The following is a 27084-nucleotide window of genomic DNA, read 5'->3' on the forward strand; positions in this document are numbered from 1 at the left end:
TATTTACTGGTTGTGTGGGGATTTACAGTTAAGATCCAGAATGGACACAGAGTGGTGGGGGGAGTGTACATTGGCCAAGGCCATTATGCCTATACACATTATTTCTGACACACACACCAACACCCATGAGTCCAGCCACACTAAGGCCAAGCGTGAAGCCCCAGTAAAAGGAAGTTTTGACCCTCACATTTACATTGATGCCATTGGGGTGCCTAGGGGGGTACCCAATGAATTTAAAGCAAGAGATGAAGTTGCTGCAGGATTTGAATCAATTTTTACCATAGTTACTGCAAACAAGAACTTAAATTGGATAAACTACATTTATTACAATCAACAGCGTTTTGTTAATTACACCAGAGATGCCCTCCAGGGATTAGCCGAACAATTGCAGGCAACATCCCAAATGGCCTTCCAAAATAGAATAGCCCTGGATATGATCCTAGCCGAAAAAGGAGGGGTATGTAAAATTTTGCCCGACACCATGACATGTTGTACCTACATCCCAGAAAACACAGGTCCTAATGGTAAAGTTACATTAGCCATAGCAAAATTAAATGACCTCTCAGAAGAATTAAAAAGGAATTCTGGGATAAAAGATCCCTGGGACAGATGGTTTAGTTGGATGACAGGTTGGAAAAAGGCTTTAATGTATATTGGTATGGCAATACTAATTTCTTTTTTTATCTTTGCTCTTCTCTTTTGTTGTGTCTTCCCCTGCCTAAGGAAAGCTCTCACGAAGACTATTGACCAAGCGGCACCCACTTTCACACTACTTGATGTTTATGACCAAGATTTCCAGGATCTCAACTCACCCTGTTTGCCGCTGCAATCCATCCCTTTTGATGATAAAGTGCAGGAATTCTAGGAAGGGACTAACTTAGGGACAGCATCTGTCAGTGAATGGTAAAGACCCCGTGTTGGAGAAGTGGTGGATTAGCTGCCATGGGATACCCATGGGTGTGAAGTGTTCGAGAGCCATACTGACGGATGAGTTAGCCTATCAGGGTCAGAACTAGGGACAGCCTTGCACTTTGCATTAACACCTAGCTAGCGGCCACAGGGTTTCTGTGCCTTTGGGTTAACACGTCTTCCTGGTACTAACTTAATAAAGTTTTATCTCTTAGAATCTAACATTTCATAGGGGGGACTGATGTAGAATTATTAAAAAACCTTATTGTACTTGTATTCAATTATTGCACTAACTCCATTTTAACCTTATACTGTGACAATCCTCCATTTTGTCCTCCTAACCTGACTTGTTCATTTTAAAACTACATTACATGACAGTATTTCTCAGCACATCTAATACAATAGACAAGGACAGTATTCTCCATAAGGATATGACTAACCCAGGAACTGTTGAATTTCCCCTAACTCGCAACATAATATAATTTAAAGGCCATGAGAACACAGTAGTAATGAAATGTTCTATTCATAAGAGACCTTGCACCTAACCACGAGATTTGACATCACCGACCGAGTAAAATGACGCTCAAGACCCCTTGTCCCCCACCCGTGTCCGGAAAAGTACCACCTCTTGGTGGGTGGACACGGAACTAACCACTTAGCTTTTGATCCAATTAATTATATTGATAGGTGGACACTAACCCAGACACTTAACAATTAATCCAATTAATGATGTTTATTCACTGATATCTTGATAATCAATGATGACGAAAATGTCTCTTAAAAGGGCCTGCGCGCCCGCTGATTCTGCACTTGCCAATAAATTTCCTCGAAGTTATTTTAACCTGAACTCCGTGTGTCAGACTGAATTACTTCAGCGTATATACGCAATTCAATTCTCTTTAATTTGGACAGGAACAGATAGACACTTAAACATTTTGGTTTACTGAAAAAGTACCATAACAACTTTATCCTAAAATTCTGTACTTCCCCCTGGAACACCCCATTGCTGCCTCTTCAAAAGCCCGGTACAGATGAGTATCGACCTGTGCAGGACTTGAGAGCAGTCAATGATGCGGTTGTTAGTATACATCCAGTTGTACCCAATCCGTATAACCTGCTTGCTTTAATTCCGGGCGGGGCAACCTATTTTACAGTCTTAGACCTCAAAGATGCCTTCTTTTGCCTCCGAATTGCCGCAGAAAGCCAATGTATCTTTGCTTTCCAATGGGAATACGCTGTGACTGGCTCAAAACGCCAGATGACTTGGACAAGACTGCCTCAAGGGTTTAAAAATTCACCTACCCTATTTGGTTCAGCTCTAAGTCAAGATCTACTGGATTTCGAGTCCATCCCAGGAGAGTGTGTACTATTACAATATGTAGACGACTTGTTGATAGCAGCAGTTACAAAGGAAATATGTCAGCAAGCAACGCACGATCTACTCCACATTCTCTGGAAGGCAGGATACAAGGTGTCTAGAAAGAAGGCTCAGTTGTGTTTGCCAACTGTCAAATATCTGGGATTCCATATCTCTGAAGGTCAAAGAATTATGGGGCCAGAGAGAAAAGAAGCTGTGTGCCAAATACCGATACCCAAGAATAGAAGACAAGTGCGAGAATTCTTGGGGGCAGCAGGCTTCTGTAGGATATGGATTCCCAGTTACGCGATACTGGCAAAACCTCTGTATGCAGCTATCAAAGGTACAGAGCACGACCCCTTCTTATGGACTCAAGAACAACAAACGGCATTTGAAGATGTGAAGAAGGCTTTGATGAGTGCCCCGGCATTAGGTCTACCTGATCACACACGACCATTCTACCTGTATGTACATGAGCAAAGAAGAATGGCTGTGGGAGTATTGACACAGTACTTGGGATCATGGCAAAGACCTGTTGCCTATATGTCTAAGCAATTGGATGCAGTGGCCAGCGGACTTCCACCTTGTCTAAGAGCCGTAGCTGCAGCCGCCCTGCTGGTAGCTGAAGCCGATAAACTCACTCTGGGTCAAGAACTTTATGTACGAGTTCCACATGCAGTACAGACGTTGTTGGATTACAAAGGAAATCATTGGTTAAGTAACAGCCGTGTGACCAAGTATCAAGCAATGTTGTGTGAAAACCCAAGAGTGCATTTAGAGACTGTAAATACCTTAAATCCAGCTACCCTTTTGCCGCAACCTACTGAAAGTCAACATGATTGTTTGGAAGTGATGGATGAAGTATTCTCAAGTAGACCAGATCTTCGTGATTTTCCCATCCAGAACCCCGATGTTCAATATTACACCGACGGCAGTAGTTATGTGAAAGAAGGGATCCGCTATGCAGGATATGCAGTAACAACAATAGACAAGGTGATAGAAGCTCGGCCACTGGCGAAAGGAACATCAGCACAAAAGGCAGAATTGATAGCACTGACACGAGCGTTACAACTGGCTGAAGGTTTAAGAGTGAACATCTACACGGACTCCAAGTATGCGTTTTTAACCACTCATGCCCACGGAGCTTTGTATAAAGAAAGAGGACTATTGAATTCAGAAGGCAAAGAAATCAAGTACGCAGCTGAAATCCTACAACTATTGGAAGCAGTGTGGGAGCCGAAGGAAGTTGGAATTATACATTGTCGAGCGCATCTGAGAGGAGATGGTGATGTAACCAAAGGAAATCGGATGGCAGATAATGCAGCTAAGCGTGCCGCTGAATCAGAAAGACAGGAATATGTGGAGCATATAGCTGCTCTTATACCAACTCCACTGTCTCAATGGACTCCAGTTTATACAGCTCAAGAAGAGGAGTGGTTAAAGACTGAACCTGGAAAGTATTTGGAGAACAAATGGTATCAGTTAGAAGATGGGAGAATAGTTATTCCAGCATCACTAGCGGTAGAAATTGTCCAAAACTATCACAACGGGACACATTCTGGGAGAGACAGCACAGAAGAATCTCTCAGAAAACATTTCTACATACCAAGATTGTCCAACTTGACTCAGGCCATTGTACGAAGATGTGTAACGTGTGCTAAAAATAATGCAAGGCAAGGACCAGTAAAGCCACCAGGAGTTCAGTTTATGGGGGGACTCCCCATGTCCGATCTACAGATTGACTATACAGTAATGCCTAAATCTGGTGGACATCGCTACCTACTAGTAGTTGTGTGCACCTATTCAGGCTGGGTAGAAGCATGTCCTACTCGTACAGAGAAAGCAGGAGAAGTTGTGAGGTTCCTGTTACGAGAAATAATACCCCGATATGGACTACCCTGCTCTATAGGATCGGACAATGGTCCAGCTTTTGTTCATCAGTGCCTACAACAACTGACTCATATGCTTGGTATAAAGTGGAGGCTTCATACGGCATATAGACCTCAGAGTTCTGGTAAGGTAGAGAGAATGAATAGAACTATTAAGAACCAGTTGGCTAAAATGTGTCAGGAAACCCAACTTAAGTGGAACGTTCTTTTGCCGATAGCTCTATTGCGAATCCGCAGTACACCTACCAGAAGGATGGGCCTCTCTCCTTTTGAAATCATGTATGGGCGACCACCTCCCGTACTTGGTAACTTAAGGGGGGATTTGAGTCAGTTGGGAGAAGGAATTACCCGGCAGCAGGTTGTAGAGTTGGGTAAGACTATGGAGGAGGTACAGAAATGGGTACAAGATAGATTACCTGTGAATATTTATCCCCCAGTTCATAGTTACCACCCAGGAGACCAAGTGTGGATTAAAGAGTGGAATAATGTACCGTTAGGGCCCAAGTGGAGAGGTCCTTATATTGTTCTTTTGTCTACCCCTACAGCGATAAAAGTGGCCGAAGTGACTCCGTGGATACATCACTCCAGGGTTAAACCAGCAGCGGTCGATTCTTGGCAAGCTACAGTAGATCCAGAGAATCCCTGCAAGATCCGGTTAAAGCGCACGACTCAGTCGGAGTGACGAGGAACCTTGTGGATTACAAATTTTATTGTTTCAGAGATTGGTAAGTGAGTGAGAAGGCCATAATAAAGCCTGTCCGCTCACCAACGTGTAGTTTAAAAGCCAGGAAAAGTCTCGAAGGGACCCCTGTGAAGACGAGCAGAACTCCATTCCCTGCAGCCCTTACATCCTGGAAGCTGAGGTGCCATCGCACGGACGAAGACTGAGGATGACGACGAAAGATGTGTTTCTGATAATGTTTTTATATGTGTATTTTTATATTCAGGAAGGTAGAGGTACCGACACTCCTAGCTGTGAGGTATGCATTAAGACTACAAGAACAGGTAACCATATTTCCCAGACCCTAATTTGGCATTCGCAATACGAGTGTAAAGGAGATGTATCAAGATGTAGATACTTAAATATAGAATATAGTGTGTGCCATTTAGGAGTAGGAGAACCTAAGTGCTTCAGTCCAGAGTATCAACCCCGTACAATTTGGTTGACTCTCAGGAATGGAGATCCTCAGGGGACCCTAATTAACAAAACGGTATTAGAATCCGTACATTCTTCGGGTGTTCTGCTATTTGATGCGTGTAAGGCGATATCAAGTGGTAGAAAGCCGTGGAATGTATGTGGGGATCTTAGATGGGAGAGAACGTGTGGGTCTAACGATAAATATATTTGTCCCAGCAGTAAAAATAAGTATGTGAGTCCTAGATGCCCAAATAGAGATTATAACTTTTGCCCATATTGGTCTTGTGTGGGGTGGGCAACTTGGGGACAGACAGCAGACAAGGACATGATTGTGACTAAGTTGCCTACCAATCCATACTGTAAGTCTATGGAATGCAATCCAGTCCATATTCTTATAAATAACCCCGACAAGTTCTTAGATAAATATGGTAATTTATTTGGGTTTCAAATATATGGGACGGGTTTAGACCCTGGGACAGTATTGTTTATAGGGATAGAGACTGATACGGTAACCTCCCAGACTCATCAGGTATACCATTCCTTCTATGAAGAAATGAGTATAGATAATAAGATCCCCCATAATGCTAAAAACCTGTTCATTGATTTAGCTGAAAGTATTGCCGGTAGTCTTAATGTTACCAACTGCTATGTGTGTGGAGGTACTAACATGGGAGACCAATGGCCTTGGGAAGCAAAGGAGGTAATGTCCGGTTCTGAGGCAGTTGACCAATTAATATCTTCACAAGCCGATTATCAGATGAGTGTTAGAGGTAAATCTGAGTGGAGATTAAAGACCTCCATCATAGGTTATGTTTGCATAGCGAGGAAAGGAATGATGTATAATACTTCTGTAGGAGAGTTAACTTGTCTAGGGCAAAAAGCTTATGATGATGATACAAAGAATACAACTTGGTGGTCGGCTTCAAATGTCTCAGAACCATCTAACCCGTTTGCAAGATATGCCAATTTAAAGGACGTATGGTTTGATTTATCCATCACATCTAGTTGGAGAGCCCCAGCAAATTTGTACTGGATCTGTGGTAAGAAAGCCTATCCGGAGTTGCCACAGGACTGGGAAGGGGCATGTGTGTTGGGTATGCTCAATACCATCCTTCTTCTTGTTACCTATCGAAACAGGTGAGACTTTAGGTGTTAAAGTGTATGATGTGAATCATAGGAAGAAAAGGGGACCCATAGAGATAGGCGCCTGGGAAGATGATGAATGGCCTCCCCAGCGTATTATAGATTACTATGGGCCAGCCACGTGGGCAGAGGATGGTACCTTTGGTTATAGAACCCCAATTTATATGCTCAACCGTATTATAAGATTACAGGCGGTGGTTGAGATTATTACTAATGAGATACCAGGATGAGGACAGCAGTGTACCAAAATAGATTAGCCTTGGATTACCTATTGGCAGTAGAGGGAGGTGTATGTGGGAAGTTTAACCTGAGCAATTGCAGTCTTCAAATAGATGACGAAGGGCAAGCAATAGCTGAGCTTACTAGCCATATGGTTAAACTAGCGCATGTGCCTACTCAGGTATGGAAAGGGTATAATCCAAGTAGTTGGTTTGGTAGCTGGTATGAGCAGTTTGGAGGGCTTAAGGCATTGGTAGGCGGAGTCCTACTGATTTTAATGTTGTGTCTACTCCTGCCATGTCTTATCCCCTTAGTAGTTAGGTCTGTGCAAAGCCTGATAGAAAATATAGCAGAGAGGAAGGCTGCAGCACAGATAATGGCAATTTATAAATATAAGGCTCTAGATCAGGGAGAACCAATGCAGGAAGATGAGTGTTGAGGCATTCACATCATAGACAAGTCTGGTCTGGTTCATGGTAACTTGCGGTGTATGCAAACCAAGGTTAAGTGATGCCTCAAGTAATTGTGAAATATCAAGAGGCATCAAAGGGGGGAATGTGGTGGAATCTTGGTAAAAATAAATTTAGTAGGCCGAGATTACCACGTGGCATGTGTACGTGCATATGCTGACGTATCGATCAGTTGGTTGCACGACGCAAGATACGATCAGTAGTGTACGGAGCATGTGCAAGAATACAGGATGTAGTATTCCCCTCCTCCATTGTGCTGGACAAGCCATGCGGTCAAGCAGGAAGTTAATTCTTATTTGTATTGATTGGTCAAGAGAATGTGCGGGTGGAGCTTAATATGGGAGGAGTTATGTGCCTATATAAGGAGCCTGCACTATTGTCCGAGGCTCAGAATTTGCTGTATTTTGGTGACATTAGTCCCTCTGAGTCCCGATCGGTGAACCGAATAAAGAATCTCTTCCTTCCTGAAGAAACCTGTGTCCATCTCTCTGTGCTTGGCTTCCGTCAGTTTCTCCGGTATCAGCAGAGCCAGCCCAAGTCAAACACAGCCTATGCCAATCAGCATCTCCTCATAGAGATGAATTGAATCCATGTATCTCTATGAGGAAAGTTTAGTGTCTGCATGCAGAGGGTGGAATGGCAGTGCTGCACATTAGGCAGTACTGACCCAGGAAGCACCTCTAGCAGCCATCTGAGGAGTGGCCAGTAGCTGTAATGTAAACACTGCATTTTATCTAAAAAGTCAATGTTTACAGCAAAAAGCCTGACGGGAATGATTCTACTCAGCAGAACAAATGCAATAAGCGGTAGTTGTTCTGGTGACTATAGTGTCCCTTTAATATCATCGCCACTGATGATTTTTTAAGAAGGAAAGCAGATGCCATAGCCAAGTTTAAAGCGTTCCTTTAACTTTAGACTACATCTTTATTATGTACTTGCCAAGACTGGCTAGATTAGCTCTGTAAAAAGTGCACCCACATAACTGGCCTTGTAATAACTCGCTCTGTGTGTGTAAACCATCACAGTACTACTATATATGATGCCACAGCTTGGCTAATTTAGCCTGAATTTAGCAATTCGGGTTTCTGTTCATATTATAGTTGGAAACTCTGTAAATGAACCTCACATGTTGTCATTTTACAGCATAATGGGACAGAAAGGAACCAAAATAATAATAATAATTATTGTGCCTTTCTTATTGAGCACTGCCAATAACAAAGATGGCGGACACTGCTGCTGTGTCTCTGAACTCCCCTCCTCCTTACATCTGTTTGTCAAAACACGCGATCCACCCTCAATGCTGCCGGCCGGATACCGGCTGAATGATCCACCTCCGGGATACCGGGCAGATCCCGGGAGGAATCGTCATTTCCTGGGTGGGAGATGGCGTCTGGTGCAGTGAGGGACAAAGAAGGAGAGGAAAATTCACCCTGAGGCTGAAAGTGCGTACCAAAAAGGGGTGGGAGTACCAAAATGGTGGGTGGGAGCACCAGCAGAGGAGGTGGTAAAGGAGGGGTAGGGCAATAAGGTTTACACGAGGGGGGGGGGGGGGATAGACCATGCCTGAAGACCACCATACAGCAGCAGATACATTGTTACAGCCCATGGAAGCAAGGTATACATACTACATATCAGTAAAAAAAAATAAAAATTATTTACATGTATTCTAACACCATGTTCTAGAATTGGAACGTATCCCCAGATTCTATGATGCTATGTTACTGCATGCATTCAGATTCCTGTACAGTTTATTAATGTCATGGGGTTTAAGTACACTGGGCAGGGAGTAGTTGGTAAGCTCTGAGTTTCTGGCCTGGGAATGTAAATATCATTTTAACAGTGCAGTCAGTTGCTGCTATGCAGAGATGTAGGCTTTCTCTGGCTTTCCAGCTGCTGTGGACTGCAACTCCCTTCATCCTGGGCCAGTAAGTTTGTGAGTGGATGGGTTTTTCCATTGTGGTTTCTCTTTAAGCCTATTCACTAAACTCCGAATTGAAGGCCAATTGGGGGAAAATGTAGGGGGAAATTAGATGATTAGGAAATATTCTTCTAACATAGCTGTGTTGTCACAGGTTGGCTATTCTTGCCAGAATTTTGCTATTTAGGTTTGTTTTTACCACAATTTGTCATGCTAAATGGATAATAATAAAGCAAATAACCCTTTGTTTGTGCCTAACGTCTTGAGATTTGGGATATGCTGTTAGGTTACAGAATGAAGATATGACATTTTTTATTGTGCCGAAGAAGTTATGCATTAATCCCAGTATTTACATGTATTATGAGGTAATACCTCTGTAAATACGCACTTCATAGCCGTAATTTATACTTTTTTTTTTTTTTTTTTGGCATATCTGCTCTTTTCGATTAAAAAAAAATAAAAATAAAAAAATATATATATATATATATTTCTGACATGCTCGACCATTAGTTGGCCAAGACACGTTGCCAACTATACCTGGCATGTTAACAGGCTATTATTTACATAGAGGCAGAGGTGCAATTTGTGTGTGAGGTGAGCTGGCAATTTGCATATTGGGTTCCTTTCTCTGCAGTTTAGTATTTAGGATTAACCCTGAAGATCCCCTAAAAACTAAAAGGATTTAATAACGAAATACCCTCCTAATTCTAAGTTTAAAAATGGCGAAGATGTATAACCTACATCATATTAATTTGAGGGAAATTTTTGGGCAGTGTTTAGAACTGATGTGATAGACAAAGGTTGTTATACACATAGACCTTCGGTGTATATACACTTCATCGGTGTTCTTCATCCTTTTAAAAAATTTTTTTACTGCAAAATAGCCATAAAATGGGATCCAAATACCTAAAACCCCCACAAAAAGTATGACGTGTTCAATATAATAATGAAAATGTATGTATTATCAAATATTCTCACTTTGGTGACTCTGGAGAAAGTGTGTGGTATTCATAAGGGTGTCCTATACACAGGGGGTTAATTTGTGATTTAAGGGTTTATCTATACTATTGTGCAGGTTTTTTTTTTATTGCATGTGTTATCTATATGATATAAGTGCCTTGCACACTGTTTAGGATTGCAATTTTGATAAAACAGGATCCTCCTTTGCAAACAGTGATAGAAATCAAGGCTTGAGGCCATGCACTTTGATTGTCTCACTACCCTGCTACTACAATACCAGCTGCTAGGGGAAGTCATTCTATAGGAACTAGTGTAGGTTTTGTTTCTTGGCTATTGCAGGTTTTGCTTTTTCCTGATATTTGTACTTTTCATCTTGGAGTAGTATGGGGTTTATGAAGTCTTTTATTACTGGATTGTTCATTATTCATGGTGGTTAATTAATTTTTTGTATTTCAGGTGTAGCTGCCTCCATGGATCGGGCATTCCGTGTACACTGCTGTAACACTAGTACCCTTCACTTGTGGCAAAAAGAGACAAACCACAGATAGCACCCGCTCCACAACAAGGTGAGTTTTGGCAAAAAGTGTTGAATTGTCTCGCATAGGACACTATAGGCACCATAACCACTTCATCTCATTGAAGTGATTATGGTACTGTTTTACTTACTTTTAATAATTAAATTAGGTGTGACTTACGGTCACTTGCAGCCCTGCACACTACAAATGATAATATGGCCAAGATGTCAAGGATAGCGGGTAGCGATTGGCTGAGAGTCTACTCATTGCCCACTATTGCTGTTATGATTTGGTATGGTGTTAGGCAGAGCAGTACCATGCTAACCCTTTTGTGTCTTAAGTGTTGTTGTTTTTTTCTTGTTTTTTTTCGAAAAGCACCTTAGACACAACAGGGTAATCCCTAAATCCTAGACTGGTTTGAGGACTAAGTTGGGAGCCACTGGTACAGGCCATAATATCCATGCAGTTCATACAATGCTTTGTTAAAGGGAAACTATGGTGTGAGGAAAGCAAACTAATTTTCCTGGCACTATAGATTCCCCTCTCTGTCAAGGCCCCCATACTCCCTTCTCCCTCCCCCTCCCCCTGTAGTGCAGAAGGGGATAATAACCCCTATTGTCACTTATCTGCATCCAGCGTCGATGTTCCTTTGGCGCTGGCTCAGCTCTGCCCACCAGTTTTTCCTCACCTCGGGGCCGCCCTTAAGACCCCTTCAGCCACTTACCTTAATCCAGTGCCGGGCTCCCCCGGTGACCTCTCCTCCCCCTGACGACGCTAGCTATTACTCACTGCTTTCCTATGAGGATCTTATTTGACGCTGGACTCTGTGAGGACGTCCAGCGTAATTTCTGTGAGATTTACTTACTGAAAATCGCAGAAGCGGCCTCTAGTGGCCCAAAGGAGTGTTTGTCAAGAGACACGCACAGAGAAGGAGTTCAAGAGATCCTCACAGTTGGGGCTGGTTTAAGAGACACACAAAAGGGGGAGGTGCAAGAGACACAAAGAAGGGGTGGGTTCAAGAGACGCACAAATAGGTAAAAGCATGGGTAAGATGGGCAAAAGTGTGTTAAGAAAGGCAAAGACACATTGTTGAGGGGGGAGGGGAGAGGGCCTGGCAAAACGCATCTGTGCCTGTGTAGCCAGAAATCTTTGCACTGGCCCTGATTGTATCTAGTAGTACACTTACATTTCTATGACTAATTCTACATTACCTGTTTGGGAATTGTAGTCTGAGAACATTGCAGCTCTTTACCCTCTGTTTCAGTAGGTCTGTGCCTGTTCTGTCACTAGTTACTGGTGTATGTTTTGATTTGTATGTTATTTTTTTTTTTTTTTTTTCGGTTTGGTTTTTGGAAAACCTGAAATAATTAGGGCAGGATTAAGTAATTGTTCTGAAACCCCAGGAAATCTCACACATTATCTGTTGTGCATTGATTTTAAGCTGTAAATTGCGATTCCCTTTAGAATTTGCAGATGAGCATGCACATCGAGAAGCTTGTTTTTATTTTGTTGTTCAAGACAAAGATTGTGCCACAAAACCCACACATTTTAGAAAAATATATCCCTGTCCAACACAACTGCTACAACTAATATCTGCAAACAAGTAGCATATACTCCATAAACAACAACCTTATTCTAACAATATTTTTGTGGTTTGTGAACTGCTGGTGGGGCATCATCATAGGAATGACAACTAAAAGAAAATTTGAAAACAAGATCCCTACAGCAATACAAGGAGCATTGCCGTAGCTCAGTCAGCTTTCATGTAGCTGGTAAGTTACCTAATGGCCCACTGCCTGCCTCTCTGCCACAGTTAATGACTTGAAGATCAGAACAGTTAAGAGGTAACACCACAGTGTTGACTTGGCTAGGAACCAGGACCTCATTGAGGTGGCGCCAGGGAGGCCTGCATGTGCTTGGGCACACAGGTATTGCAGGTCCCCAACAATTGTTGAGTTGGTGGACTGGTAAGATGGTGGCATTGCCTCCAGCAGTGGACTTGAAAGAGAATTTGCTGAATCTGCCTGGGTAATGACTAGAGACTGTTGAGCAAGGAGTTGCTCTTTTGCCATATAGATTGAGGTGTGGCCACCAGGCTAACACCCTCAACCTCCTCTCAGTGGGCTGGAGAGACTTTAGCTGATTAGGGCCACATAAAATAGGCACCCTGCTATATAACAGGGATGTCTGTACAGCCTGGCAATATGTATTATTAAGGAATATCCATGCAAAAAGATAAAACCTGATTAATACCTAGCTTTATATCTTGGTTCTGTTGCTTAGGAGCGATCTTTGAATCTCGGATCTCTCCGTAACTGGTTTATTGTGTTTTTGAATTGGTATGTGAATTAATTTGCTGATTCAGTCCTGGACTTGGGTGTATTATTAAATGTCATCGTACATCTTGATCTTGTATTTTGTCCTTAATTAAAGCCATTCTGCACTTTCATATTTTCATTTTATTTTTTGTATTTATTTGCTTTTCACATTAGTAATACAGTAATTAAAATCCATATTCATTTACATCTAAATATATGAAACCTGTGTGTGTGTGTGTGTGTATGTGAGTGAGACGAGAGAGAGAGAGAGAGAGAGAATATGAATCCCCAGCAGATTTACCCTGAATACTTAATTACTCATTGTGTCTTCATATTAAATTTCGATATTTGTAAACTGGATTTACCAGCTTAGCACTATAGAGCATTGTTATTTTGTTTTTTCATAAAACACATGAGCCATATATTTCTTACTAGTTTATGCTACAGCTTATTGGTTTTGTTTTTTTGTACGATAAAAAATATATTGTTTGACTTACTTTGCACAATTATTTTTGCTTGGAGTGGGCAGGTTCTGATAAAGTTATCTCACTAGAAAACAGCATGTGTCCCAGGTCTGGCACTTGTAGTAATTGTGATAAATTGTGACAATTTATCTAGTTTTGTTTTTTTGTTTTCTGTTTTTGCATGATCTGCAATGCAGAACATCTAAAATCAGTCGTTCTTTTTTTTTTTATTATTATATCATCCATTTGTACAGAGGCTTGCATACAAAGGTGTGATTTTGTATGCATCTTTTTTCCTAGTGAATGTATTTACTTTCCTCATATTTATATTGCTGTGTGTCAACTGTACATTGATTTTGTAATACTTACAAATCATTACTCTATAGCTGTCAGAGTAGATCAATTAGAAAAATAGAGGCATATCACCGATCCTTCGAATGGTTGAGTTCAAAGGGGAACTAGCCCTTTCCCGGATTTGTAATATTCTGTTTTCTTATCTCTGTTTTTAACAAGTATGCATTTGTGTGAAAAATAAAACCAGATCTTTAAATCCACACCTCTTTATACTGCAATTGGGTGCCTCCATCTAAGCTCCCTGTCAGTCATTGTTATAATTTGTCTTTGTACCCAGTACAGCACGTATGCGTTTATTCTCTACAAATATCTGTATAAGTAAAAAGGAGACAAAAACACACTTTTTTTTTTTTTCAATTTGGCAATATTTTTAATTTTTTTTTGCTGAGCGCTTTCAGAAAGTAGGCCGCTTCTGTCAGAGAGGTGAATCTAAGTGTGGCACCATTTTGAACCACCGTCGGAGTCCTACGTATGCCCCATCTATATTCGACTCCAGCGGTACGCAGTTGATTGGTGATCGGCGCCTAAGGACCTTCTCAATTGCAGCGTGTTTCTGGTTGAATCCTGGAAGAACGTGATATGCGATGACTCAAAATCGAGCGGGGTTTTGTTTCTCACTGCTGTCATGACGTTTTTGTCAGAGATAGAGTGGCTGCGTATGATCACGTCTCGGGTGACTGTAGATGGCGCCTGTGCAGGCTTGGTGACCCGAAAGCAGGTATTAAACGTTAGCTTTTTGGCCTGAGCATGCGGCAAGACAGTGTTTAACAGGCGCCGGAGGTAGTTCCGCTGGGCTGTCGTTGTCAGAGACCCCTCTTATCTTTGAATTAACTCTTCGGTTGTGATCTTTTGAAAGATCTAGCTTGGTGAGCATCATAGCGTGGGAGGTTTGTAGTTGGAGCACAGAATCTTTGAGGCCCTGTACCTCTTGTCTCACGTCTGTGACATCCTCCTCAGAGGCCTGTATCTGGGCTGTCACTGCCTGAACTTCGGTGCGTTGCAGGTCCACATCATCTGCGATCATCTCTCATCTCCAACATGATATTGCGGATATTATCTTCTTTCATGGCGCAATTCCGCGTTTCCCCTTCCGACGATGTTGCGGAGAGTGCAATGAGTGTTGCGGGTTCCGCCATTGTCTCTGATGGTAAATTGGAGCATATAGAGCATGCCTCCGGGTCTGGGTGTGCCGGGGCCCTCTGGGCTGTGGAGCGTTGTAGCAGGTCCCTAATAGCACGAGTGTCTTTATTCCAACCCACTTGTGGTTTTTGGGATTGCGGCCCATTGTGTCAGTGCTGCGCAGTTAATTCTCGTCAGGTAGCTGGGGAGGGCTCAATGCCTCCAGGACAGGCGTCCGTCAAGCGTGAAGGCCTTAACAGGCGAGAGAGCAGGGTAGGACCCCGATCGTCTGCAAGTTCTCCTGCCTGGCAGACTGTACAGGAAAGGCGTGTGCTGGTAGCCCGCTTCTTCAGGCTGTCTCTTTCCCAGTTTTTCTCTAAAAATCTAGATTTTTTGCGGTTTTGTGCCCAAGTCGCTGGAGCTCAGGAGAATGGCGTCCGTGCTGTTAAAGTGTCGGTCTCCGCCCCTCAATTTGACAATTTTTATTGTTTTCGGGGTACAGAAAGGAAAAGGGAGGTGATGAGGGAGGAACGTAAAAAAATCACATTGCCAACATTAGCATTTCAGTAAAAGTAGTTTCACCATATCTTTTCCATAAATACATAGGTCTCATCCAGTGGGTATCGAATGCGGAGGGATACTGTCAACTTGGAACGAGAAACATTTGAATAACGCTCGCAAATAGAGTAGACAGGGAGACAACTACTAAATGTCACCAAAAGTATGACAGCGGTATGACAGTCCATAGAGGAGGACTTAACCCTGCAATTTCTAAAAACAAAAAACAAACTGCGCTGTGTGACTTTAGTGTTCCCTTACGTAGAATGAAACTTGGGAAAGCTATAAGAATCAAAGATATAACTTTTATTGGCGTATTAATGGCTCTGTTCACTTTTTATTTCATAGTTGAAGAAAGCTTTGAAGGAGCATGTTTGAAGAAGTAGGGATTTGTGTGATCTTCAACTGTCCTAGAGGCACATCAAATGCAGGAGATAACATAATTGTAGATTATGCTAGCTTTAGTGTACCTATAATCTTAATTTTATTAATGACAGGAGGCGAGTATTTGCTTAAGTCTCTCTTTACTAGAACTCCACAGCAGCACAGAAAAACAACCAATCAGAAAAAAGTTAGGTACTATAAAACTCCCCTCCTCATGCATCATTTCCTCTTTCAAGCTGCGACAAAAACAGAACAAAAAGCAGAAAACATAATGGGGAGAAACGAAGTCCTAGATACGATGAATACAACGATGTCCACCATCCGAGAAGAACTGCCAAACCAGATAGTGTTGATGGACTGTAAACTGAAACGAGAGAAAAAACAGAACCAAGCAAGTTGATTATCCAATGAAAAGTACTCTGAATAAACATGTGTGCACCCAATGTAACAACCAAAATTACCTTAAAACGAAAATATCCCAACCCTACTTATGAAAATAAACATAGATATAAGAACAGGCGACAGGTAGCAGAGACAACAAACAGAGTTGCATACGTACCTGATTAATCCAATTTTTTAACATTAAACAAGGGTGGGAAAAGAATGGGTGGGAAATACTCGCCTCCTGTCATTAATAAAATTAAGATTATAGGTACACTAAAGCTAGCATAATCTACAATTTTATAACATGACAGGAGGCTTCGTATTTGCTGTTTCAACGCTCAGACAACAAAACCAACGCTGTTTGTTTCGCTGGTACCTATGCTCGGAGCTATCCGAGCAATCCTAAATGGACTTTCCAACTGCGATAGATGACAATACATCGATCGATGGAGACGCCAGCTGGAGAAGTATCCCAAAAACTGAAAAAACAACGTCCGTTGACAGATCCATTGTACGTGGGGATGCAACCTGTTGCCTACCAGCTGGTCCATGAGCTGACAAGCCGCCCTATTAGCCATTTCCCTGCAGTGAAAAATTTTTGAAAGTCATATGCGGACTTAGGGCCGCGATAAGACACTGCCACCATGTCTCAACTCTTGATGTGTAAGGTTGCTCCACCGATCGTGCCAGGGTCACCCGGCAACGCGGTCTTGCAGGTAGATCTTCAATCTCAAGGAATGCGCCTAAGTCCACCACCAAATCGCAATAGAACCAAGTAGGATCTTTCGTTCCCTCCTGGCCTACCCGGTGAGATGTCTCATCCGAGAATACATTTCTAATGCACACCAGAGTGTGGTCAAACTAGCCGTATCCTAAGTGATTCCAATATTCCAAGTGGACTGTGTAATCCTCGGATGCGGTAGGGGAAAGACTCCAAAAGGACGTCCATTCAGGGTTCCGAATTGAACTCGTGAGGAGGAATGGTGGTCGACTATTCTGGGAATAGTGAATCCCAGAAATGGTCAAAGGGATGGGAAATGCAAACCGGAGTGCAGATTTCCACCCATATATGTCCTTGTCTAAGCGTGAAAGATGTCTATGTAGGATTCGGGGTACACCAGGTATCCCCATAAGGTCTCGTAGGTCTCCTCGACTGAGTTAAAAAGTAGGTCGGCGCAAATCCAAAAAACAAAACGGCTCCCGTGAGGGATAAATAAAGTATAGACGGAGGATCCACCATCTCCGAACCCTGTTCACCAGGTATGCGCTCTGAGGAGACGGGGCAGTCCTGCCCTCTTATCCCAAGATCGTAATGACCGGGGGGGTCAAGACAACTGGGGTTTCCGGTCTTATCCTGTGACCCCTACGTACGGTTTGCCTTCAGACCGGATAATAGACCTTCCTTAATCTTGTTACCCGAGCAAAGCAGTGCCCGTGTGCTCCATGAAGGTCTCCGTATCTCCTGACATCTCGACATGGGAGAAACTGTCTGCGCAGTTTGTACGTAATGGTCTGGATATCCAAAACAGAAAGCAATCTCTGTATTATATGGTGCAGAATATGCCAAAAAACCTGCACTCATAATACCGGAGGACCATCCGGTAGCCGTACCATCTCCAGGAGTGTGTGTAAATAACTCCCCCCGTTATACCTCCGAGTATTTCTCGCGTGTTTTATTGCGGTCCGGCTCCAGTAGATCCATCACAGGAGATAAAATAGAGGGATCTAGTCTAAACATGTAATTCCTGCATGACAAGGCTGTCCTCTAGAACGAAGTTAATAGCGTGGATGTCAGCTCTAATTGAATGCAGGAGGGGCGCCCCTCTATGTAGACATCAATGTCTCGCACAGGCACAAGCCTGTGAGATGAACAAATGGCCGGTACTGTAGAGCGTCGAGTGTATGAGAGAGCCGCGCTCTCTACTACTGTGATCGCATATCGTGAGAGCGTCCGGCTGTTAGCCTGAGTGGGCCGCCTTGTTAGTAACCAACAACAGAGTCTACATCCGTGATCGATTCTCTCTATGAGAATGGGTCCACCCAATCTGTCCTCTGAATCCAGCCCAGTATCTGGTTGAGGACGAGTGAGGGGCTGCGCCCTCTAATAACAAATCAGTATCCGGTTCTGTATGAGAGGGTTCGCCCTCTGTTCCTGAAAGTAAATATACTCGGACCTAGGTGATGGAGGGCCGCACCCTCCTGTGGTGCAAACTAGAGTCCCCAGAGATTCAGGGTGACCAAACTGTAGGGCGCACCAATTATAAATGTCAGCATAAGGCTGAGGGCAATCTGGGAAACAACGATGGAAAAACTATCAACCGACTATCCGGATCCCGTGCGCGCGCGCGGGGTCCAGGTAGACCGTTGGTAGTCCGAGGAAAGCTGGAGACGTTCTCCGCAATCCACTAGTGTCCGGGAGGTCGGAGGAGGCCAAGTCAGGCCTCACGACGACCCGAGCGAAAAGGAAAAAGAAAGTCATGAAAAAACAAAAAGCAACAATAAACGTAGATAAGAGAAATTAAACCCATTCTATCTCGGATAGAAGGCAAGCAGCAGGCCGGAAGGTAAGAAAAGTAAGTCCCACTGGACAGGGCCAGGAGCTAACCTAACGCAGGAAAAAGCTACCGAACCTATAAGGATTCCGGGAAGCAGGTACGGAGTAGCTGGTAAAGACAAGGAAAAAACACCGCTTTCTACTGGAGGAGTCCGAGTACCGGCCCTCGTCTGTGCGAAGTTTTCCTTGGAGATGTGCCGTCGCCGGTCTGGAGTAAAACCGTGGACGTGTCCGGGGTCTTTATAAGAAACTTCGCCCTTCAGGCCTGAGGTTTAGGGCCTTCACCCTTCCCACCATATTCAGGTGGCCGTATACTGGTGCCCTCTTGAACACTATGGCAATGGTGTTTTGTCTGGACACCTGCCTATCTCCATGTCACTGGTGCGCACTGGGTTTTCCACAGTGATATTACCCATCAACCCGTCAGAAGGCATAGGCCCAGCAGGCCAAACGAATGGACACCGAAAGGTTAGCCAAGCAAATCGTCACAGACGTAGCCGGCCATTGAAGTAGGCACCGACCCAGCAGGCTATTCAATGGGGCACAGGCATAGCAGGCCGTTCTTATGGGCACGGGCATAGCAGGCCAATCTTATGGGCACAGACACAGCAGGTCAATCTTATGGGCACAGACACAGCAGGCCAATCTTATGGGCACAGACACAGCAGGCCAATCTTATGGGCACAGACACAGCAGGCCCATCTTATGGGCACAGACACAGCAGGCCAATCTTATGGGCACAGACACAGCAGGCCAATATTATGGGCACAGACATAGCAGGCCAATCTTATGGGCACAGACATAGCAGGCCAATCTTATGGGCACAGACATAGCAGGCCAATCTTATAGGCACAGACATAGCAGGCCATTCTTATGGGCACAGACATAGCAGGCCAATCTTATGGGCACAGACATAGCAGGCCAATCTTATGGGCACAGACATAGCAGGCCAATCTTATGGGCACAGACATAGCAGGCCATTCTTATGGGAACAGACATAGCAGGCCATTCTTATGGGAACAGACATAGCAGGCCGTTCTTATGGGCACAGACATAGCAGGCCGTTCTTATGGGCACAGACATAGCAGGCCGTTCTTATGGGCACAGACATAGCAGGCCGTTCTTATGGGCACAGACATAGCAGGCCGTTCTTATAGGCACAGACATAGCAGGCCGTTCTTATGGGCACAGACAAAGCAGGCCAATCAATGGGGCACAGACAAAGCGGGCCAATCCATGGGTTGTGTATTACCATAATATCATTATTAACACGTATTTATATAGCGCCTTCCAATTCCGTAGCGCTTACGGTGGGTATTGAATGAGTAACGGGGACCTCTGAGTTCGGGTAAAGGTCCCTAAAAATTGTAGATCCACAGGGCATCTGTGACATAGGACTCTTAGACAATCAACCCTATTAGACAGCGTAATGCCGTGTGAATAGCCTGGACCGGGACTGGCAGTCCCTAAATGCCCAGCAGGAAAATAGTGGTATTCCAGCTGTATCGGGTATAAGCGGAATTGTTCCAGTTACCATCATGTCCATGAGTGTAAGATCCACTGAACAATACTCACCTTAAACTGTGAGTTGGTATGCACTTGCTCACAGATCCGTTTGAAATTTCTTAGCATCTTATGGATTACCATCACCATACCACCTGAAGGGTACTGTAACCATGGACTCTTCCAGGAGTAGGATTAGACAATAGCCAACTCAATGACTCTCCCCAAGAACCCGATAAAATTGTATATTATCAGCGTAGACTGATCTCCCCTACCAGTTGGAGTCAGAGTCGGGACTGGTAACATATATATGCCATGGACAGAGAAACCATACGAGAGTAGTCTCATCTGAGGCCTCAAAGGTGGGCCGGAAAAATAAATACTGAGAAGCACATGAATCCTAGAATTAGCTGGCGCTGAATACGCCCTGTACAGAGCCTGTATAACAGTTCCAATATACCTGTAACACACAGTAAGCTGTGATATATCCTGATAGCAGAACTCGCAGTAATGACTGTCTGGGTAAAATCTGACGCAGGGTCAAGGAAAATATATAACTGCCTGATATGGGCACCTGAAAATTGCCCCAATAGAATGAAGTAGTGATTAATGTAAAAAATGGTGACATAAGTAACTGGGTGCTTTAAACACAAAGGAAGAGCAAGTACATAAAAAACCAAAACACACTATAAGAAAAAAGAAAGCCTAAGCTGTAAACCTATATAGGATATATACATAGATGTGTACTAAAAGGCAAGGTTGAGAGTCTACTAAGTTTTATTTATTGCAGGTATAAACAACAAAACCGAATGCCTTTGAGGCAGGATAGAACACAAAGTCAGGCAGCAGCCCGACTTCCATTAGGGCAACAAACCAGAAGGCAGATCTCCATAGAAGCATGCACAGCCGGGGGGGGGGGGGGTCGCGATCTAAGCGCCCCCTCCTCCACCGGTCGGACACACGCGGTGCGGAGGTGGCCGCGACATGGGGCCAAGTGAGGAAGAAGATCCGGCCGTCGGGTACTCGCGCTCGATCACGAGTGCCCCAGGGACCGGCCTGAAAGGCACGGGACTGTCGGAGGAGACTCCGCGGTCTCGGAGCCCAGGGGGTCAGAGGCGGTAAGCCCACATCTGAGGGAAGGCAAAGCCCGGGAGGTCGGAGGGGGTGAGACAGTCAGCCCCCAGCCGACCCCGGGGGGAAACTACAGCCCGCCAAGCGGGGCAGAGGCAACAGGGAAAACGCAAATATAGTATCTGGGGGGTAGCAGAGGGGGAGAAACACGGGTACAGTAAGGGTGAAAAAGCCCACCAAGACCCCCGAATCCATGCACAAACATATAAGGAATATATATATATAATAGAAGCCATAGATAGCTGACAAAACGAATACAAAGATGGCTATCAGATAAGAATGCAGGCAGATGATAATAGGGCATCTGCCATGAAAGGACAAGAACACCTTACAGAGAGGCATGCTATGTAGGAATAAAGCTACAGAAAAAATTATAAGCTCCCAGATAGATAAATACAAATTACAGCAATAAACAAATAAATCCCAAGGCCACCCACTAATATTAGCAGGAGGCAGTGGTACTCTGACCTGTACTGATGCGGAGCAGCAAAGAAAGAGGAAATGATGCATGAGGAGGGGAGTTTTATAGTACCTAACTTTTTTCTGATTGGTTGTTTTTCTGTGCTGCTGTGGAGTTCTAGTAAAGAGAGACTTAAGCAAATACGAAGCCTCCTGTCATGTTATAAAATTATGCTTTCATTTCTCTGAGCTTTTGGGTTGGGCTTATAGTTGTTGCTATGTTGTGTGTTTTTTATTTACCGCAGTTTTAAGCAACAGAGTACAGGACGACAGGGGACCTCTATGCACCATAACCTAGGCAAACAAGTTGTTTAAGTACTATGTGTCCTTTACAGGCTTCGTATGGCTTTGTACAGCCACAAGCTGTTTCAGGTATGGGAAAAAAAGCAATGATTTCACTAATCTAATCCGTGCTGTACAGAGGCTGCTATACATTTTTCAGGTAGAATCACTTGTAGAGTGTCTATTTAAAGATATAAAATCAAAACCGTAATAAGACATGTAAGCACATGTAATTAGTATGTGTAATTTGGCTCTGTGTTAGCCCTGGAAACATCTGCAAGATGTGGTGTATATTTAATTATAGCCTGGCTTGTGAGAATTTGCTACAATTTAGGAACCAGACCCATTCTCCATCATATACCTTAAGCTCTATTCATTAGAGCTTGATGCATGTGATGAAGAATATGTGGCTAATACATTTCAGCCGGCCTAGAGAGCCCTTCTGGCAGCTTGCGGGAGCCTGTGATCTGCAGCGGGTGCAGCCCCATAGGTAAACCGCACTCCGAAACTTATTGGGGGAGGGGGGAGGGGGAGGGGGGGGGGAGGCACGATGGCAGCACTCTGTCTCATCTGCAAAGCGTGGAAACAAAGAAAGATAGAGGCAGAAGTGTTCTGAACCCGTGGAAAGTAGAAACCACAAGATCCACGGGCCAGGTCACTAGAAATAATGAACATTCATGCTTCCTTAGTGGCATTACAAATGTGTGCGTGTGTGTGTATATATTTCTGAACTGGTTAGCTGAATGTTATATATTCTTTATTGTTACTGCAAGAGCATGCATATTCGTAGATATTAAGGGATACCACTTAACGATATACTTTGAGGTGTCTGACATTGTGCCATATCAACAACAAGTACTATAAGCAACTTGCATAGACACATTAAACATCACAGACAGGCCACACACCTGCATTACACAACAGGCAGCCACATAAACAAACGCAACACTACAAATGGATTACATACACACATCAAACAAAGCTCCCACCAAACACAATACCACAAACAGCACACGCACTTTACTTCACATACAGCCCTCCATCCGTAAGACCACAGACAACCCACATACACGCAATACCACAAATATCCACATAAAACACCACACACATAAGTACCACAAACAGAACACACACATAACACAACAGGAAACCCACATACACACAATACCACAAATATACTGCACACATACATGAAATGCTGCACACTTCTTCACTATAAACACTCGCATAACACCACAGGCATCCCACACACATACATAAAACCTTGCAGAGCATGTGTACACCTACATACACAAAATGTAGGCATTCATAATTATAGACAATAACACACACACACAGATTCATTCATACATGCTCACACCCATAGACACACTCACTTGTCAGTTTTTATAATTATCCCTCTCCTCCCCCAGCTTCTCAACTTATTTGGTTATAAGGAGGGAGATGTGAGATGAATAGCGTTGTCCCTGGCTGATCTTTGTGTGCATGAGGTCACACACATACACACCACATATCATGTTTACATTTTAGCAAGTGTATAGATTTTGAGAATTTATTTATAACTATGATCCCGCTCCCACCTGTAAACTAATGGTAGGAATATAGATGGCATTGACATGACTGTCGAGTGACAGAGGAGAGCAAATAGTAGTCTGTTGCTCTGTTGGGAATATGAGCAGCATGGTAGGGGGATCACTAAAAACTGGGGCTCTATATGCCCTGCCACCACTTAGCGATCGGGGCTACATATTCGTGTGTGTATGCATATCTAAATATCTGATTAATGATCTTAGCCAATCCAATGCTTTCCCATAGGAAAGCATTTTGAGTTTAGTGTGCACACGCAGAAAAATACTGCTGCACCAATCAGATGATCTCTCTGCTAAGTTCTACTTCACTATTTCGACGGAAGTGCCACTAGAGGCAGATTAACCTTGCAATGAAAACATTACTTTTCAAGCAAAATGGCAATGCATTCAGCTGCTGCGTTAAAAAGCAGGAGGGGATATGGCACCCGGACCACTTCATAGAGATGAAGTGCTCGGAGTGCCTGTAGAGTCCCTTTAATAGTTTGTCAGGTGTTTGTGTTTTTTTTTGTTTTTTTTATTAATCATTTTGTGAGCTTTGATGTTGAGCGAGTGTACTGGATCTTGTAGGTTGTATTAATTGGCCCCAGCAGCACCATTATAATATATGCATGTTTAGGTGAGTCCAGCCTTCTTGGCTTCATATGGAATAGTCTATCACTGCACATACATTTAGGTTTGATGTCGTAGAACCACTTCCTGTTGGCAGTGAGACCACAGCTGAGAAAAATTGGGACTTTTAAAATTATTATAAATTATCAAAGTCATCCTTAAATAAATTGTTCCTGGAATTTCCCATTTTAAAACATGTGAACAGGGACAGGTTTTTTTTTTTCTCTTCTTCTATTCCACAGTTTCCACCTATACATCCTTTTCTAACCCAAATTAGCCTGCAGTGCTATGTATAGTGCCCTATAACACATTATGGTTTACAAAAGGAGTGCTGACTGTCTGATGGTTCTTGGTTTGAAAGAGCTCTCTGTTTGTTTCTAGTCCCAAGTTTTTTTTTTTTTTTTTTAACAGCAAACCGCAGTGAATAGAATTTAGCTTTTTGTTCCAGGAATGTTTCTTGCGTGTGTTGGGTGTGTGTCAATGCCGAGGTGTGTTTGAACCACTTCCTCCATCACGCCCCTGTGTCACTACCCAATTTTCTAGCCTTGCCAACAGTCTGCTTCCTATGCAGATCCCTAACTCTGTACAAGTCAATGGTCCTACTCCATATCACGGGCCTTTCCCCCAACTCCTCCCCAGATCTTTTTATATATATATATATATATATATATATATATATATATATATATATATATATATATATATATATATATATATATATATATATATATCTATATATATATATATATATATATATATCTATCTTTTTATTTATTAACTCCTTTTTTTTTTGGGATTGAGGCAACATGCACTGAGCTGTCCTTTAGCTAGGTTGGGTCAGCGCAGCTCCCGAGCTGGTTGCATTGTAGTAATGAACTAATTGAAGCATCGCTTCATGCTGTTGGTTCCACCTTGCAGAGGATCTGGAGCCTCTGTGAAACAGAGTGCCACTATTGACTTACCCGACTTCATAGCATATGGTGTAATTATCCCCATAGACCATTTTCCATAATATTGCACATCACTGGAGCCGGCCTGGCTTATGTCAGCAGAAGCTGAGCAGCTTCTCAGTCTTCCAACTACGGCCAGTGTTTATATTGTCAGCCTACTGCTTTGTCATTGTTTCTATTATCTCATAACAAATGACAGAATCTGAAAAGCTCAGAGACTGCAATATAAGGCAATGTGGATGGGTTTGTACCTTTTGCCAAAACGTCATTCTCAAAGACCAGACCCTACGCAAAACATCCTTCTACGCCTACATTTTCATAAATATCCATAATCTGAACCAAGATCCTCTCCATGTGACCAAATTCTGGCTAAGGTCCGTAAGAGGTGTAGTTTGGTATTTTGAGATTCACTTGTTACCTACCTGTATTTGATCATGACATGCAGCCACTGCTGATTGTTTTGTGATTTCTTTATTTATAGATAAGTGTAGATCTAATTTAACGGATTTGAAATTTGAATCTGTGTGTCTGCATGTGTGGTTTAGGTTGCGTATATTCCACTTTGCTGGCTATCTTGGTGGAAGGTCATGTGTCATGTCTGCATATTTACTACAAGGTCGTACAATGTTTCTCTGGGGCTGGTTTCATGAGCAAGCCTCAGATTTCCATTTACTGTAAAGCAGTAAGATAAGATTTGTTATTTTATATTTGTCATAACAATGAGCCTGAAGACGCTCAATGCAAGATGTTCGCAAAGACAACCATCAAACAGTGTTGGTATTGATCTGAAAATGTTGTTGTGTTTTTTTTTTTTTTACAAATGCGGGTAAAGCTAACGAGCACAAGTTATTTATATATTACTCTTTAAGTTACAAATCATTAGGTAGAAAAGTTTACCACTAACTCAATTGATAAATTGTGCTGGAATATAATCTGTGATTCCTGGAATTCGGTCAATCGGCATGCTAGATTTAACACCAAACCTAGATTTTTGGTATCTCCTTGTGAGCAACTGAGGAAGGGGGAGTGGCCATTTTGCAACAATTCAATTCTGCCCACTCTTAATTGATGGCCCCTCACCCACCACCGATGTTTAATGGAATTGGGGGGGAGCGCCTTTTGGCTGGATCTTCTATTTATTTATTTTTATTTTATTTCTAAAGAGATTCCACTTACACACACCACGGGATAGAGGTGTGAAGTTGGTGGGTAGCTTCCATTCACTCCCTGGTGTAAGCAAATGTTGGGGTACGGTAATCCATTTTCGTAGGTCCTAAAATCTCAGGATTAATGTATTGATTTTGTGTGTGTGTGTGTTTTTATTTTTATTTTTTTCTTTCTTTCAATTATTGATGTATTTTTCAATAAAACTGCATTAAAGTGACATTCTAAGCATCAAAACAACTTTAGATTAAGAAAGCACTTTTAGTGTATAGATCATGCCCCTGCCGTCTCAATATTCTGCCCTTGAGGAGTTATTATTATTATTATTATTATTATTATTATTGCCATTTACTCACTGCCAGTAGATTCCTTAGTGCTTTACAATATTATAAGGGGGGGGGGGGGGGGGATTTAACTATGAATAGGACAATTACAAGAAAACTTAAAGGAACGATAGGTTAAAGAGGACCATGCTCAAACAAGCTAAATCACTTTGGTTTTTGTTTATGCAGCCCTAGCCACACCTCCATTGGCAGTGAATTGAGCAGTGAGACGCCATGATATGTACACCAAAACCACTTCATTAAGCTAAGGTTGTGTTTGTGCTGAGTGTGTTTCATGAAATCAAGAATAAATATCAGTTCACTTCCTATACCAAGCATTTAGACACACAAAAGATGGCTCCTTCCTTTGCATGTTTGGTTTAGACTATTTATGAAGGTGATAAACTGCTATCTCTTTTAA

General features: G+C 42.9%; 1 protein-coding gene across 2 annotated transcripts in view; it reads left to right on the top strand.

Annotated features, from left to right (window-relative positions):
* Positions 1-8373: 8373 nt before the first annotated feature.
* LOC134573123 (volume-regulated anion channel subunit LRRC8A) overlaps positions 8374-27084 on the top strand; it is a 48898-nt gene continuing 30187 nt past the window's right edge. The window contains exons 1-2 of one of the 2 annotated variants that reach the window (XM_063432630.1): positions 8374-8567; positions 10460-10569. The gene's annotated coding sequence lies outside the window, so the exon portion shown is untranslated. Of the gene's footprint in view, positions 8568-8670; positions 8741-10459; positions 10570-27084 lie in introns of those variants that run through there. The other variant, XM_063432631.1, reaches the window with a different exon arrangement.

The sequence above is a fragment of the Pelobates fuscus genome, chromosome 9 (genome assembly GCF_036172605.1).
Source record: "Pelobates fuscus isolate aPelFus1 chromosome 9, aPelFus1.pri, whole genome shotgun sequence".
NCBI classification, from domain to species: domain Eukaryota; kingdom Metazoa; phylum Chordata; class Amphibia; order Anura; family Pelobatidae; genus Pelobates; species Pelobates fuscus.